At 40.1% G+C, this 18,762-nt stretch overlaps 1 long non-coding RNA gene across 1 annotated transcript in view; it reads left to right on the plus strand.

The window, feature by feature from the left end:
• The first annotated feature begins 9,123 nt into the window (after window positions 1-9,123).
• The window catches only part of LOC134357079 (uncharacterized), a 29,758-nt gene continuing 20,119 nt past the window's right edge, over window positions 9,124-18,762 (plus strand). Inside the window, exon 1 of the long non-coding RNA XR_010020494.1 lies at window positions 9,124-9,312. This is a non-coding gene — a long non-coding RNA (uncharacterized LOC134357079). The remainder of the gene's footprint in view (window positions 9,313-18,762) is intronic.

The raw sequence follows: 18,762 nt of genomic DNA on the forward strand, positions 1-18,762 counted from the left end.
TTGCACTAAGGAGATGCCAATCGATATTAGGGAAGTTGAAGTCCCCCATGACAACAACCCTGTTATTTTTGCACCTTTCCAATATATGCATCCCAATCTGCTCCTCGGTGCACTTGAGCAAATGGCAATCCATAGAATACGCCACTGTGTACATACATCTATTGATGCTTCTGGGCACATCTTCAGTGATGTTCCTGGAATCATCGGGTGTTTTGGGTCTTTCAACATCATATACCCTCCTCCAGGTGACCCAGCCGGGGCTGATCAGACCCCAGCTTGTGTCCAGATGGCTAGCTACTTATGACTCCATGGCTCCCCTCTTTTGAGCCACAGCCATCTTGAGGCCCTCTCTGCTGCATCGGTGGTACTGCAGATGGCTCTCCTCTTCCTCTCTCCCTCAATGCCCAAAATGCTGAAGGCTCTTACTAAAGAACGGGCTACGAATCCCCTACAACCAACCTCCACTGGGAGACACCTCGCTCTCCATCCAGCCTGCTGACAGTTGCTGCCTCAATGCTCTTTGGTTCTTCAAGTAAGATGTTTTGGAGCCTTCCTTCTCCTCCTCTCCGAACCGTTCAGCTGCGATACTGACAATAATTGTTGTCATGACTTGCAGCTTCCTATCAACCCCTCCCTTCGCCGTTGCCTCCAGAATTTGGTTAACATCTTCATCGAACTGCTTCCACAGTGAAGTCATGTTAGCTGCAGGCCATTTGATCCGCCTCCTGTTAGACTTCTTGTTCGAGGGATTAGTTTGCAACACTTGGAGGTTCCAGGCACTATGGAGTGACTCCGGGCCTGGCCCCTCCTTCATCTCACCAGGTTGGACACCTGCATGTTGTGCTGCTCCTGCTCCCGCCAAACTCTTCATCCTCACTTGGTGGATCTTCAAGCCGCAATAGTTCTTGCAGATTTTCCACATACACACTGCTTCCTCATCGTCGTTTGTTCATTGCCTGGGTCTGATGTCATTGTGTCCATCCGACTGGGGTGCTCATCCTCCCCCCTTCTCGGGCACCCCTGGGGGTATCTTTTCCTTAGATTCTTTGTAGCTTTTGTGGGGGTCCTCCTCTCAGAGGACACAGATTGGGTTGCCAGCCCATTCTGCCCTGGTTGCCGTCTCTCCGGGCTGTCACTGACTCTCCAGTCGTCACCACTCTTTTTGCACAATACAGTGATAGATAGATAGATAGATAAATGCTTCATTGATCTCAAAGGAAATTACAGTGTCACATGTGATGACATTAGATGAGAAGGAAGAAAGAATAAAAAATAAGTTACCTCAATCAGTCTAACAGGAGGGGGTCATCACTTCCTAAGCTATAGGTTGACTCATTATAAAGCCTAATGGCCGAGGGTAAGAATGACCTCATATAGCACTCTTTGGAGCAGCTATTACTAAAAGTCTATCACTGAAGGTGCTCTTCTGTTCAGCCAAGGTGGCATGCAGAGGGCAAGAAACATTGTCCAGAACTGCCAGGATTTTCCGTAGGGTCCTTTGTTCTACCACAGCCTCCAGTGTGTCCAGTTTGACACCTATAACAGACCCAGCCTTTCGAATCAGTTTATTGAGCCTGTTGGCGTCACCCATGTTGATGCCATTGCCCCAGCACACCACCGCATAAAAGATTGTAATGGCGACTACAAACTGGAAGAACATGGTAAGAAGAGGCCTGCACATTCCAAAGGACCTCATTCTCTTCAGGAAGCAGAGGCGACTCTGGCCCTTCTTGTACGCAGCCTCTGTGTTTGTGCTCCACTCAAGTCTGTCACCCAGGAGCACCTCCAGGTACTTGTAGGTCCTCACCACATCCACTTCTTATTTCTGACTTCCACCCACACTAACTTAGTAGATGATCCTTCCATGAAGTTCTCCCTATCTGCAACAGTGATACTATCCCTAATTAACAACACCACATCCCCACCTCTTTTACCTTCCCCCTTGTCCCTTTTGAAACATCTAACCCCAGAACATCCAGCGGCCATTCTTGTCGTTGTGACAGGCAGAACTCTGTAATAGCCACAACATCATAGTACTGCCCTATTATTGCAGCTCTTGTGCTAATGTAACCCATTTACGAGGTAGTACTGTATAACATAGCGGACTCAGCTGTTATATTTTTCAATATCATTATCCTTACTGCCTGCATTGTCATTGTGCTCCCAAATGGTCGCCAAATTCCAAGCTAGACCTGGTTAAGGAAATCAATGTTCCCACTGAATCTTTGCAAGCAGCGTTCTTCAAGACTTATGGCTGGAATCATCCATTCACTGCTGACCACAAAATCTGTGGTGTAATGCTTCAACAAAGTTTTGCTGTTTGCTTTTAGTAATATTTTTCAGTTATTTACACTGGTTTAAAAAAAAATTTTCAACATGTTCATTATTCACTGTCATTGAATATATTACCATATTTTGGTTGCAATTGAGTACATTTGTTTACTTCATAAATAACAAAATCGAAATCATTCTCTGTTCGCTTTAATTTAATGTACATATGCATTATTGTTTGAAAACTTAATATTTGCAGTTTGGTTGTGATAACTTATCTATTTAAGATTATCTGCAGTTGATAAAAATTAGAAATAATCTGAGGTTAAATGCATTCCATGAATTAAAGAATCATACAAGGAATTTAGATTAAGTTTTAGATTAAGTAGCCTTGAGCATCCAATCAAATCAAAGAATGCAGGCCAGGAAATATGAAGCTCTAAATTTAATAAACTCTTTGAATATTTTATGGAATTCAAAATTTAAAAGTGGTCCATCCACAAGATAATAAGATAGATGGGACTAAAAAAAACTGCGAATACTGTAAATTTGAAACAAAAAAAAATAAAGAGTTGGAAACACTCAAAAGGTCAGGAAATATTTGTGGAAAGAAAAACCCTGTTTATGCTTCAAGGCAAAGAACTCGGACAAAGATTTCAACCTGAAAAGTTATATCTGTTCTCTTTCCATGGGTGATATTTGACATTAGGATAGAAGAAGAATTATCATATGCTTAAAAATGAATTTTAAAAAACATTAAATTTGGTATAATTATTCTAAAGAAACAAAATTCCACATATAAGATGCTTTTTTTTCCCTCAGAGATAGAGAGCTTTGTATGATGCTAAAAATTGCACAACTCTCCTGCAGCAAAACTTAACTCTCTCAATGGTTTTGGAGACAAAGTTATAAGAAGTTGAAGTTCAGCAATTTTGCATGAAGTAATACATTAAGCAGAGAACAGTAAATAACTCCAGTCCTTACAGCTACGTAATCTGAAGAAAATGTGAATTTGATTATTTACCTACATGATGCCATTGTGCTTAAACCACCTAACAATTTGTGACTGTGTGCATCTGAAGAAGTCACCATTAAATGGATGTCTTTCTAATTTATTTATCTATGGAGATTATAGCACGGTTTTAAAAAGTGATGACACACCAGCACACAATTTGGAATAGAGTCATTACCAGCACAAACCGAGTAGAGTTAATATATCAGGGAATCCCAACATGATAGTTACTAGATCAGGAGAGCTCTGTATCATTTAATGGCTCCTTTCAAGTTAGTAATATTATAGCTGCTGCACTAATTAAATGCTTGTTAGTTTCAAATAAATTGTCTAGCTCAATTAGAAATCGGTTTGGAATTGTGTACAGTTTTGCAATATAACTCTTAAAGAAAATTAGAAGGCGTCTTCCATAAAGCTAATTTTTGGTTCGGAAGTAATTGGAATTTTTCTCACTTTTCAAAATTATTTTATTCAGTATGATAGAAGTTTGGTTATTTTAATACATAAAGTGTGTTGGACTTATGTCAAAACAACATACATCCTGTGGCATTGACAATAGCAATTTGGATGTTAATTGGATCAGAATTGCAGACACTGAAGAGAAATGTAGACTCTGATTCTCTCCCCATTGATGCTGCCTGGTCTGCTGAGTGCTTCCATTATTTCTGTTTCTGAAGTGGAATAATACACTGTATTATTATTACTTTTATACTAAGCATTACACAATGTAAGGAATTAAGTTGTATCAAAGATCTTTGGTAGAACTCTCACATCCAAATCAGGTAAATTTAGCTCCTATTGCAGAGATCTGAACCCAGCAACTTAGGTTCTGGGCAGTATTGAAGGAGTCTTGCATTTTACAGTGCCTCTGCATTTTTGGATAACATGTTAAGACACCCACCATTTGCTCTTCCCAGATGGAGCAGATACTTCTACTTGGAGAGGATGATGAGGAGATCTTTCAATTGTGATGGATAATATTCAACCTAGACCTGAACTTAAAACGGTTGATGTGGTTATTGATTAGTTTCTGAAAGTTTACGGGGCAAAAATTGACTATCACATTTTATGACCTTAATTCAACTTTAAAAGTGCTTCAGGGTCACGTTAAACTTTCTCTTTTTTCTCTAAACCTGTGTCCCATTTTGTGATTAAATTAAGTTGTCATCTAGCAAGCCAAAGAATAATTCATCTTAGCTAGAGAAATTGGAAAGTGAAATGCGCTTGTTGGTTTCAGGCTACAGTTCAAAAGCGACTTAAACTACTTAGATATGGCACTACTTGAAATCGATAATATACAGGGTGTTCTTGCCAAATAAAAGATAAAAGATTATAAAATATATCTTAATATCCAAACAGCACTTGAGAACCTTTATGCGTAATGTTGAATGATACTGGAAAATCCGCACACACAAAAATTAAAAAATGGTTCCGAACCGTTCCTTAAGTGCCTAATTTACCATCTCAACTGCATGCAAATATGGGAAGTTAGCATTTTGTCAAACTCCAAATCAACTATTTGTTTCCAACAGTTAATCAAATTGTCACTGTTTTTGGCAATTTTTAGCTGGAGACAAAAAAAAAGTTACAGCACGTACTGTCCTAACAACAAGCACCCAAGTCCAAGCAATAAAATATTGCATTCTCTCCTGACATTCTGGCTTCTGCCCTCTTTCTTTCCAGTCGTGATGAAGGGTCTCGGCCGGAAACGTCGGCTGTTTATTTCCTTCCATAGCTATTGCTTGGCCTGCAGAGTTCCTCCAGCATTTTGCGTGTGTTGCTCGAGATCCAGCATCTGCAGAATCTCTTATGTGCCTGTGATTCTCTCTTGGCCTTCCTTTGTGAAAATGGTCTTTCCAAGTTGATTTTCTAGGAAGACTTCGATTCGATTCAAGGTATCCAGCATATGTGAAGTTCTGGACATTCTTAAGTTGTTTAGGGGTGGGTATGATTATCCGTGTGCTTAGGAAATGATCGGTCACCCCTTGTGCTGAGTTTACAGTGCTGTGTTTCACTGGGTGTTGACCATCGACAATGTGGACACAGCCTCTGGTGAGTCATATAAATGAATGACAATCTGTTCAGGCGCCGTTATATTACAGCGGTACAGGTTCACCAAAGCAGAACCAATCAACCTTGCAGAACTTACTGGGGTGAGAAGATCCCCCTAAATTAATCAAAAAGGCCATGGTGAAGAAGAGTTTCTTCGCCCTCATCATCCTCGTTGCCATTAGCGACGGGTTTTCCGCCGTGATTACTGGGGTAAGTTATTTCTGTTGATAGTTTTTTCATCATTGGTCTGGTTAGATCAAAAGTTTGAACTATTAACAAATTAAACCTCAAGTATATTGGGTGATATTCTGCGCTGTGCTTCGACTTAAAACGAAGTTTCTCGCCTATTGACCACGTTGCATTCTGTTACACAGACGATTGTCCTACAAAACACACTCGGTCAGGTTGGATTCTACTAACATTCGCCATTTGAAAACTAGACTTTGCTTTCTTCTAGTTTGGAAGATGAGGGCAAACATCGCCCGTGATAGAAGTTTCAACATTGGAACAAACGCTGGTCAGGTGTAATGTCGCAGCAGTTAAGATGGATACTGGAATTTCTAATAAAGTTATCGTTGCTGCAGTTTTAGGTAGCTGCTGTAATTTCTAATAGAGTTAACGGCAAACCAGTGGAGTAGTGCGATTGCTGGCACTTGATACCTTGGCACTTTGGGTTGGATTTCTGCACCATTTTCTTCCTACTGCGATAATAAATCACTGGTTATGCGCAAGGCACCTTCAATAAACTGGAAAATAAAGCATGCATATAAAGTTGCGTTACATATAAAAGTGTTGTATTTTTTTCAGTTTTGAAGCCACGTGGAATGTCAGCGGTCTCACTCACCTGCTTTACCCAATAAAACAGCCCCAAAAATGTTAGGTTTTCCACCAAAGACTACATACGGAACATTCCAGGGCAGCTATTTAATACTTTTCAGACAGACGTTGTATTGTATCATAAATGCAGTTGTTTAATCACAAGATTGTTCGCTCCTTCCCCCAATAAGCACCTGTCTTCTCGTTATTATTTTTCTAAAATACCTGTCCACTTTCTTATATATTTTATATAAACAATGAAAATATTTGGTATGGTAAGCACTTTGCATAAAATAATAATTACAGGTGGCGTTAATATTGTATCTAAACGAAAGACTTGCATTACGTAATCCTCAGCGTTTCCTGAAGTACTTCACAATGAAAGGTATTCACTGTTGTACTGTAGGATTCAGAGAAGCCAATTTGTTCCTACAAAAGGCAATGTAATAATGGTAAAAGTCATTTAATTGAAAAACTGCAGATGTTGGAAATTTGAAATAAAAACGGACAATACTGGAAACGCAGGTCAACCAGTATCTGTGTAAAGAGAAACAATTATCTTTTCAGATCCTGGGCCCTTCATCAGTTACGGTCTTAATTTACTCTTTGTTAGTCGATAGTGAAGATCTTCAAAATTGTTCTTTGGAGAGCAGACGTACGCTCGATTTAACCTCTTTGCGGAAGGCGACATCTCAGTGATGGTTTAATCTAGATTCTGTGGCCAAGACGTGTTTATTCAACCAATAACCCTTTGACATCACGATACCACTTGATGCCTAATACTTAGGAGAGGAAAATACAGAAGAGGTCTGAGCCGAGAAACTGTTCATGTTAGTGGAGGAGCCGAGAAAGATGGGGAGCGGGGTCTATCCATCGGCTCAACGGCCAGAATACCTGTGAAGGAAGCAATAAGATCCAGCCTCCCTGAATAGAAAATATTGAAGGATAAAATCTTGGTGCTGAGATAATATTGGGTACTGCAAACGGTAAACGCTGGCAGGCGAGAGAAAGTAAGTGAAAAATACTTTGCAAAGGTCTAGAACAAGAATGTCGCTTTAAACATCGCGAATAATGTGAAACGTTACCACGAGAGCTGCTCCCAACTACTAGGATTGGTCTCCTTCCAATCTCCAGCCTGACAGAATGGAATCCCCAATGCGAGCAGGGTAAACCGGGCAGTCATTTACAATGGTCTCGGCTCGGTCTCATTATGGGAATGGGAAGTCGAAGTGAAATGGATGGCCATCGGGAAATCGCGCATTTCGTAGCTGACAGAGCGAAGGTGCATGACGAAACAGTCCCATTCCGGCATGTCGGTCCACGGTCTCTTCCACTGCATCGATAAGGCCGCTCTCAGACTGGAGGAGCAACTCCTCATAAGAAGGGTCCGAAACGTTGTCTGTTTACTCTTTTCCGTAGATGCTACCTGACCTGCTGAGTTCTTCCAGCATGTTGACTATGTTGCCTTGGATTTCAAGCATTTGCAGACTTTCTCGTGTTTGTGACCTCATATTCCGTCTGGGTCACCCCAAACATAATTTGTCTAATTTTCGATCATTTCATTCCCTCCCACTTCCCTCCTTGTCCATTCCCCATTCCGATTTCCCTCTCGCCCCTTCTCTTCTTATCTGCCTATCTGGTTCCCCTCCTTCCATTTGTTCCACGGACAAATCTTCTCCTATCAGATTCCTTATTCTTCAGCCCTTTCCTTCTTCCACCTATCACCTCGCAGCTTCTTACTTCATCCGCTCTCCCCTCCCATCCACCTTCCCCTCAACTAGTCTCACATATCGCCATAGTCTGCATCCGCCCCCATTCCCCAAAAAATCAATACTGAGGGTCGACCTCTGATCCATCTATGTGACTATACGCTGCCTCTATATAAATCTGTGATTTTGAGATGCATAGAGTGCCGTATTGATGAGCACTGCTACCTCCCTTCAGCCTCCTGGTTCGATTCTGACCTGAGGTGCAATCAGTGTGTTGTTGTCCCTGTAAACGCGAGCTCCAGTCTCTTAAAAGCATGCTGGCTGGGCGAATAAACCAGCAATTATGTGTGTGTGTGTGTGTGTGTGTGTGTGTGTGTGTGTGTGTGTGTGTGTATGTGAATGGGGGAGGGGGGTGTTGGTTGGGGAAGGATTACAGGCTGGCTGGTGATACTGGCTTCTGCCCGCTTCCTTTCCAGTCCTGATGAAAGGTTTTGGCTCGAAAAGTCGACTGTTCATTTCCCTTCGTAGACTTGCTGAGTTCCTCCAGCATCTTTTGTGCGTGTTGTTCAAGATTCCAGCATCTGCAGAATCTCTTGTGTTTAGTGTGCGGCTCGCCGGATTGTGGCGAACACCATCTAACGCAAGTTAGAATCCAAAGTGCACCATCCTGAAAAGTCAACAACGATGTAATTGTCAGCCTCTCAACAAGACTTGATTATCCACTGATTAAAACGTGAGGAAGTATATCCAGAAAAAGGCCAGACAGTTCACATGATGTCAACAAAAGCCAATTCGGCGGACTTCACATTTCTATTCATTCACCTTATTTCCTCCATCCTATCACAGACTGACTTTCCTGGGCAGTCTGTTCAATACTAGCAACACCCTCTACATAAAATGATTGAACTTAAACGGTGTAATCAATCTTACTTCTTCAACATTTGCTCCCTGGCCCCTGAGCTTGCGTCGGTCAGGTTAACAGCTTTATTTCTGCATTTCTGCCGGACCTTCGCTAAGTAAGTTAAATGACAGCACGGTGTGACCTTGGTGTGAATAGCTAACGGTATATTGTGCTCCCGATTATGCAAGGAGTTGGTAGAAAAACCGGCAGATTATTACCGAGTGCAATTGGCAACAACTTTTGTATTTCCGAGGATTTGCCTGTGAACCTGGAGACCCGGAAGTTAAGTTCCCATCAGTGAGGGCTGGTGAGCAGCTAACGGCATCGGCAGTCCCGCTCCTCAATGAGTTCAGCGCGGAGAGTCCGCCGCAGCCTCTGACATGCATTCCTAAGTGTATGACTCTATAGTTTATAAATGCAGCATTCCTTGTGGAGGGGAGGGAGGATAATTACAACTGGGACACGTTGAGCTAGCCTGGGTAAAGGAGAAGGCGGTGTCACTTGTCTCTTACCATGCAATGAATGGAATAGAATCGATGCCAGATGTTGAGGTGAGTTTGCTGGTGTGTTTCAGTCTTTTAAAAACTTTATTAATCTTAGTAATTTTTGAAACGCCCGCAACAAATTATTCGTTTCGATTTTCTGCGTGTTGTTGTGTAAGAATGTGACTGTGGGTTGTATCGGGGACATTACTTATCCAGCTGTCGAAGTCTTACTTGAACGAAGCTCCTGCCTGACACCTGACCACCAAGAATTCTTCTCAGAGGTTTCCTCGAGTTTCCTTCAGCGAATCACAATATATATTTTTCAGAGACAGCAGCATGTGAACTGTGCTTTTTTTTTGGGGGGGGGGGGGGGGTTACAGAATCCAAACTACTAGTTTGATTTCTCTATTCTCCGCAGTTAGCTTGATGGCCGGAATTGTGAACCGTACGATCACTGTTAATTGTTCACCATGCTTTTGATCATCTATCGTCGTGCTGCTTCCGTCAAATTTGTGTCATTGTTTCTATTGTTTGATTAAACTCCTATTAAGCACATTAAGATGCCTTATTATGTTAAAAGTGTTTTCTAAATGCAAGTTATACAGACCCAATACCACCCCTTAAGATGTTCTAGCTCGCTGGCTATGTTCGTAGTCTGCGTTGCTAGTTTCTGTGAACAATTTACCATTACACTTACCATTATTGCCTTTATAAAACATTCTCCTGTTGAGGATAATTTATTTGGTATTCCCACTTTTTAAATTTCTCTTGTTTTGTTTCAATAATTTCAAGTGGTATGCAGTAAATGTTACCTGCCACTCTCCCACTTCCTAGCATATCTCCTTTTATTTCCAGTTGTCTGACTACTGGAACAGAACTGATCCGGTAGTCAGACAACTGGAAACAGAAGGAGATAGGCTAGGAAGTGGAAGAGTTTCCAAATATTGTGAATAGCTGGGTTTCCATCTCTGATCCTTGCGATAAATGACTGTAGTACTGTCCTTGTCAATTGCAGCTCTTTTCATAATCCTTGCTTTGCCTAGCCAATGTTGTTCCTCAGTTTAGGAAGGAAAAGGGACAAACCAGCCTTGCATCAGTCATAGAGAAATTGTAAGATGTTTAGGGTTAGGATCTGCTGGTATCTGGAAAAGTATGACTAGTTAGGAATGGTCAGCATGGCTTATTGTGGTCAAGATGATGAAGATGTTTGAGGATAGGGCAGTGAATATTGTCTATGCAAAACTTTCAACAAAGTCAATAGACAATAGGTGCAGGAGTAGGCCATTCAGCCCTTCGAGCCAGCAGCACCATTCACTGTGATCATGGCTAATCATCCACAATCAGTACCCTTTTCTTGCCTTCTCCCCATATCCCTTCACTCCGCTATCTTTAAGAGCTCTATCTAACTCTTTTTTGAAAGAATCCAGAGAATTGGCCTCCACTGCCTTCTGAGGCAGAGCATTCCACAGAACCACAAACCTCTGTGTGAAAAAGTTTTTCCTCAATTCTGTTCTAAATTATCTACCCCTTATTCTTAAACTGACGCCTCTGGCGCCGGACTCCCCCAACATCGGGAACATGTTTCCTGCCTCTAGTGTGTCCAATCCCTGAATAATCTTATATGTTTCAATCAGATCCCCTCTCATCCTTCTAAATTCCAGTGTATACAACCCCTGTCGCTCCAATCTTTCAACATATTACAGTCCCGCCATCCCGGGAATTAACCTCGTGAACCTACGCTGCACTCCCTCAATAGCTAGAATGTCCTTCCTCAAATTCGGAGACCAAAACTGTACACAATATCCCAGGTGTGGTCTCACCAGGGCCCTCTACAACTGCATAAGGACCTCTTTGCTCCTATACTCAATTCCCCTTTTTATGAAGGCCAGCATGCCATTAGCTTTCTTCACTGCCTGCTGTACCTGCATGCTTACTTTCAGTGACTGATGAAAGGTCCCTTGTATCGGGCTTATTCAACAGATTAGGGCACATGGGTCCCATGGAGACTTGGTAGATCAGATTCAAAACTGGCTTGGCCTTTGAAGACAGAGGACTGTGGTGGGGGGATGTTATTCTAATTCAAGGTCTGTGACTACAGATGTTCCACAAGGTTGGAGCGGCAACCTTTCTTGTTTGTGATGTATAATTATTTGGATGCAAGTGTAGGTGTGCTGATGAACAAGTCTGCATATTTCACAAAAATAGGCAGAGTTGTGTATATTGAGCAATCTTATCAAAGAATTTAGCAGGATCTAGACTAGTTGGAAATGTGGGCAGGGAAATGGTAGATGGAGTTTGATCCAAGCAAGTGTGAGATGATGCACTTTAGGAATTCACCTGTATTGTAAAAGGAAAGTGTATAGTAACTGGTAGGTCCCAAGACCCTTGATATACAGATGAATCTTGGTGTCCAAGTCCAAAGCTCTCTAAAGTGGTGACACAAGTAGATTAGATGGTAAAGAAGGCATGAGGCATACTTGCTTCCATTGTTTTTGTGTATAAAAGGTCAGGCCACAATTCGAGTTCTGTGTGCTGTTCTGTTTGCCCCATTACAAGAAGGATGTGGCGGCTTTGTTGAGGGTACAGAAGAGGATGTTGCATGATTGGAGAGTATTAACTATCAGAAGTCGGACAAACTTAGATCGTTTTCAGTCCAACAACAGAGGCCGAGGGCCTGACCTGACTGAGGTATTTCAAATAATGAAAGACTTAGGGTAGATAGTATGTTTCCCAGTATGGAAATGTCAAATACTATTGTGTATAGCTTTACAGTGAGAGAGAAAAGTTTTACAGGAGATTTACATGACAAGTTTTTTTTTATATACTGTGTGGTTAGTGCCTTGAATGTTCTGCCAGGGAAAGTTGTGGAAAGAAATGTGGTAGAGCTTATTAAGAGACATTTAAACAGGCACATGAGCAAACAGGGAATAGAGGGATATTGGTCATGTGCAGCTCAAATTGGCATCACAGTCGGCACAGGTATCATGGGCTGAAGATGGGAGCTGTACTGCTCTACGTTATCTGATTTTTGTGAGTTTTGAGAAGCTTGTTTCCACTTCAATATCTTCACACCTCATGTACTAATTGTGAAGTGATATTAAAAGACTTGCTGAAAATTAAATACATCATGAGTTTACATTGTCAACAAAATCTGTTATTTTCTCTTTGAACACTAAGCGATTTTTTCAAGCAGAAAAAGCCTCTCATAAAAACCTGTTGAAGTAATCAAACCTAACATATTTATCAAGATTTATAATTATTCCTTTGTGTTTGAGCTTGCTAATTTTGACCATGTAGGTGGGTGGCCCTGGAGTTTCTGGAGAAATGCCAACAATTTTGTGTATGAGAGTTCACATGAATGTCCAGCAGTTTGCCTGCTGTTATACTGGGGTATCTGTCCACTGAACCAGACAGATACCCTAGTGTGTCTCTTAATAAGCTCAACCATATCTCTGTCCATACCTTTCCCTGACAGAATATTCAAGGCACCAACCACTCAGTATATAAAAAATAATTTGCCATGCAAATCTCCTTTAGACTTTTCATCAGGATAGATCTGATTTCAATGGGTTGGCAGTGAAGGACCAAGGTAGGATGCTGTTAATGTATAGTTCTTAAAACAATTGAGTTTACTTACATTTATCTTGCTGTTTCAAAGTTTTAATTTCAAATACCGTTTTAATTATTTTTATTATTTTGATTAACTTTTAATTGTTTTTAAATGTTTCTAAACATCAGAGACATCCAGAAACTTACAAAGCTCTTTGACAGCTTAAAAAGTCAGGGAAGGGGGCTTAGCTGCTTATCAAGTCATTTTTAAGCATTTTTTGTTAGTTGGGTGTTAACTGGCCTGACACTTGATTTGTATACAGAAGGGACTCTCTATTGAGTAATAGGACAACTTCTGCACAGATCTTGCTAGATGATCTTAAAAAAAAAGGTAAACACAGACTTTTGACAAGTATGTGAACAGTGATTGTGTGTGGTTTATAATTGCCTTAAAATTCAGTCCGGTATTTTCCTTCATTGTTTTCGGAAAAATCAATGTGAGATTCAAAAGGAAGATGTAAGCTGTATTGTTCTATGTCCTCAACTAGCAAAATGCTTGTCAAAAAGTAATTCCTTTTGTATTGTGGTTTTGTTAGTAAATACAGTAGCAGTATGCATAATTGGTTTTGCAACTCCAGTACCCCATGACAATTAATCTTTTGATCTGTTTCATTTATTTTTAAGTCATTTTGGCATGTTCTGCTTTGCTGATTATTCTTTCCTGCCTCTTCAGAAACATGTAATCTATAAATGATAATTTCTAAGATGCAATCTGCAAATTCTTCATTATTTAGCTGTTCTATTAGTCATTAAGTACACATATTGCTGTTCATTATAATGAAGACATCATGACTAATACTTTTCTCACAACATGGAAAAGGGAAATATTTAGTGTTCTTAAAGTTGATACAAAAACAAAGCTTAAAAATAACTAAAAAAAATCTCAAATTCATATTTTTTATCTCATAAGATGTCCTATGACAGATTTCCAGAGTGTTACTTCATAAAATTTAATACCAAGCCACAAGTACCACATAGTTTTCAAGGAGCACTTTAAAGTAGGAAGAAGCTATGGGAAGGTTTACAGTGGGAACTCTAGGACTAGATAGTTAAAGACTTGGCTACCAAATAGGAAGCAACTTATTCATGCATCTTCAAAAGACCAAATTTGAAGCATTTCGGAAGTTACATTGTAGGTAAAGAATAGATAATTCCATAGGAGAACTTGGAAAGGGGGCAAGATTTTTTAAATTAGTTATTTGCTCTACTGTGAGCTGCTTGAGTTAGTCCTCACAGGATGGAAAAAAATGAATGAGCTGAGATGTGGTCAGCAGTTTTTTGAGTGTTCCTGGGTTTATGGAAGGCTTGAAAGTGAGAGATGTATCCGGAAATAGCCAAGCTTGGGGTAACAAAAAGCACAGATGACAACTTTGGCAATCAAAAGGAGAACGATATCTGAAGCCTTACTCTATTCCTTGATTCAACAACTGGACAGTCAACCCAGGGCAGGACCTAACAGTGAATGACAGGGCATTGATACATGTTGTGGACAGGGCATTCTGAGAGATCAAGTGCACAGTTTGTTGAAAGTGGCCACACAGATAGATAGGGTGTTGAAGAAGCCATTTAGTATACTGCCCTTCATCAGTCAAGGCATAGTGTTAAGGAGTAGGGGCATTATGTTGCAGCTATACACGTCATTGGTGAGGCCACACTTGAAGTGTTGCGCTCAGTTTTTAGTCAGCCTGCTTTAGGAAAACATTATCAAGTTGGCGAGGGTGCAAAAGAGATTTGTGAGGATGCTTTCTGGACTAAATGCCTGAGTTATAAGGAGAGATTATCCATGCTGGATCTTTAATCACTGGAGCATAGGAGAATAAGGGGTGACCTCAATGAAGTTCATAAAATCATGAAAGGTATGAATAATTCCTATCTCTAGGGTTAGGGAGTCCAATTCTAGCAGGCACAGATCCAGGATCAAAGGGGAGAAATTTTAAATGGATCTGAGAAGTAACTTCTTTACACAGAATGAGCTTCCAGAGGAAATTTTCAAAACAGGTACAATTGCAACATTCAAGAAGCATTTGGATATGTGCAAGGAGGGATTGCTATGGGCCAGAACACAAGAAACTGGAAGATAGTGTAGTTAGCATGGAGCAGTTGAGCTGAAGGGCCTGTTTCTGTGCTGTATTACTCTAAATTACCTTATCTTTCATATTTTGGATAAATTCAATTTTGCATAATTCAAGAGTGATGAAGTTAGGAAATGAATCTCCATAAGTGATTTCATTTTTATAGTAAAATAATTATATTTTATTATTATCTTTTCATGGCCATTTAATAATTTAATTGATTTTCACACAATCAGAGCTGAGAATATTATTTTACAATCTATTGAAATTATTTAGGAAGGTTTAAATCTTTCTCCAAAAGTTTGTTTGTTACAGTTGAAACTCCAAGTTATAATATTGGGTTAAAAATCTACATTGAGCTATCAACATGTGGTGAACAGTTAGTTTAAAGAATTGAGAAGTTACAATTGCTGAGAAAGCCACATGAAAAAAGGATACATAATTATGGAAACACATTCTATATCATGTATCTATCAGAATTAGACTAGGAAAATATATATAATATTACTTGAAAATATACATCCCATTCAATCCTAGCTTTATTTCGCTCTGTCAAGAAAGTGCTAATGGTAGATGAAAATTTACCATTAGTGTTCTTAAACTGGACTTCCAGAGGATTTGATGAAAATAATCTCAGGCTTAATGCTGTTGGATGAATCTATCATTACTATAGGGAAGCATTCTACTATGCTGACTCTCAAATTACCATATTGTCTTAGAAAGACAATGTTCATTCCACACATTGAGAATACCCACTATCATTTTGAATGGCATTGCCATTATACTAAATGAAATAGATTCTGAAGGGCTTGGAGCCACGTTTGGAACATTATGGATACTCAGCATCAATGGAATTGTATTTCACCACACCCTGTAACTTAACGGTCCAACATATCTCTAATTCTCCAATTATTGTCAAGTGAAGAAAGCAAACCTATTATGTCAAGGACAGCTCCAGGTGCATCAAACAAATCAAAGCAAGTAAAACTGCAACATTATACCATATGCATCCCAATAACAAAATTGGGATACAATAAATATGGATAAGAAAAACAAAGATCTGCATTCCTTTCACATCTTGTTATGAATTGTGATGAGAAGTTAAGCAGTTAACAGAAGGAGAAGGTAAAGTTCCAAGCAAATGCTCAACTTTAATACTGATGGAATCCTATATGTGAGTGCTAAAATGAAAAGCATTTACAACCATCTTCAACCAGAAATGACAAGTCAGTGATCCATCTCAGTCTTCGCTCTGAAGCCGCCAACATCACCTAAGCCAGTACTCAGCCAATTAAGTTTATTCCACATGATAGTAGTTAAGGCCATTGGATACTCTTGAAGGTTCAGGACCAGAGAACACCACAGTTGTGGTGCTGAACGCTTGTGGTTCATAATGAACATCCAGCCTAGTTAGAACACAACTTTGCTCATGTGTCCTACTCACAATAAGCAGAGATATCTAATACAGCTAATTCCACCCAGTACTCTGCTGTCAAACGTGATGGAAGGTGATGCCAATAGTATAATTCAGTGGCTTTTGCTCTCTAATAATTTGGTTACCAACATTCAAGTTTGGGTTTCGCAAAAACACTTGGTTCCAAGCTTAAACATAATATTGACAAAAACATAGCCAATGAGCTGAATTCCATGCTATGAAATGGATTGGCCTTATCATCAGAACAGCAGTGTGAAATCAAAGATCCCCGGCAAAACTGATTGGAAGAATCAAAGGGGAAAATACTAAGGGGCTACACAGAAATATCATAAACTCATAGAATCCTACAGCATTGAAAATGGCCCTTTTGCCCCATTTTATCCATGCTGAACATGTTGCCTCTCTATACTAATCTATCTACCTGCATAGGCCTATATCCCTCTGTGGCTCTCCTAAGTAACTATCCAAAAGTCTTATTACTGTTGGAAATATATCCAACTCTACCACCACCTCCTTTGCCCAAAATGTCAGCTGTTTACTCTTTTCCATAGATGCTGCCTGACCTGCTGAGTTCCTCCAACAGTTGGAGCGCATTGCTTTGGAGCTCCAACATCTACATATTTTTCATGTATGTGATTCTGTGTATTGGGAAGGTTTTTATATAACACCACCAAATTGATGGTCCCTTTCTTATTCCTAAATTTGCCTGAAAAATGGCAATATTCTTCTTCAGAAGTTGAGCATCCCCCACCAAGTTTCAAGACATGGCTGAGGAGCACTACAGAGCAGTAACCTAAGCCCAGCCCATCAGTTTTTTCATCAATGACTTTTTCTTCCAGTGATGGTATTCATTGATGCTTGTACCAAGTTCAATCATGTTCACAGCTCCTCCATTGATAAAATAGTCAATACCAGGCAAAATTAAGACATGGAGTCATAAGTGCAAAGTAAATTTCAGGCCGTGTAAGTGCGAGGCAGTGAACCTCTCCAGCAAGTACTTAACAACCTAAACATGATATTTAGTGGCAATACAGTCCAGGAGATCCCCACATACTAGGGGTCACCACTGAAGACAGCTTTAACTGAACTATCCAAATAAATACTGTGGCAATGAGGGTAGGCCCCAGAGGCTAAGTCACCTAAGGTAATTAATTCAATTCCCGACTCACCAAACCCTTTTCAACATTTGCAGGTCACAACTCAGGAATGTGAGCTTTCCTCCTGCCTGGATGAGAGCTGCTCCAAAAACACGGAAGAGGCAAGACATCATCAAAAGTAGCTTAGCTTGTTGCCATTCTATTTCCTCCCCCCACTCCGGACACCACCAATAATCAATCCCTCCACCGTTAGTGCCATGGGTATGGGATGAACTAGTAATAAAATATATTGAGGATACGTGCTAAGGCTTCTACACAGGACCTCAAATTCTACCACCAAGGAGGGTAAAATCAGCAGGCAAGTAGGAACACTGCTACTTAAATGTTCCTTTCCAAATCGTTTGTCACCCTAATTTGGAAATTTATCACTCTTTCTTTATCATCACTGGGTCTAAATTCCAAAAGTCTTTACCCAGCAGTGACTAGGAATATCTTCACCAGAACTGTGGCAGATCAGAAGGCTGTTTCTCAAGCACAGTTACCGATAGTAAAAAAATACTAACCTTATCTACGTTATCCATAGCCTGTAAACTATGACTTTCTGATCTTTTCAAATAAGAGCAATTAGCAAACTTTTAGTTTAAATCAATGTGGCTCTAGCAGATGATTAGAAAATAAAAACAATTTTCTTGTAGATATGGTTCTTCCTCTCCAGAATCATACAATTCTTTATATATCGATGACTCAATTGTGATTTAAGTAATAATTTTGCAATCTGAGATTAAGGAATCAGCAGTTGTAAATGAGGGTGAGAAAATTTCCCACAAGGAAAATCCAGGGTGGAGGAAAGCTGGATGTTCTTCAGAAACTAATCAGAAGTTTACTCCAGTATACAAATATAAAATTTTGTACATGTTGGAAGTTTGAAAATGAAATGCTGAAGATGTCCAGCAGATCCAGAAGCATCTGTGGGGAGACAAACAGAGTTAATGTTTCAGGTCAATGACCCATTGTCTTGGATCAGTTAAAGAAAACTGGACATTCAAGCAGGAGGTAAAAGACAAAAGGCAAGGTCTGTGGCAAGATGAAAAAGAAGAGGAATTGAATGTCATTCTCAAAAGAGCCATTGTGCAAGTTGGCAAATCATAGAAGAGGTGAAAATACAGAATGATGATTGGTATTTTGGAACAACTACTGGAAATCTAGAAGAAAGATGAGGGAATGCTGATTATCTGAAATTATTCCACTCATTGTTGAGACTGGCAGGCTGTAATGTGCCCGATCAGAAGATCGGTTCTATATG

Source organism: Mobula hypostoma, chromosome 15 (assembly GCF_963921235.1).
Source record: "Mobula hypostoma chromosome 15, sMobHyp1.1, whole genome shotgun sequence".
NCBI classification, from domain to species: domain Eukaryota; kingdom Metazoa; phylum Chordata; class Chondrichthyes; order Myliobatiformes; family Myliobatidae; genus Mobula; species Mobula hypostoma.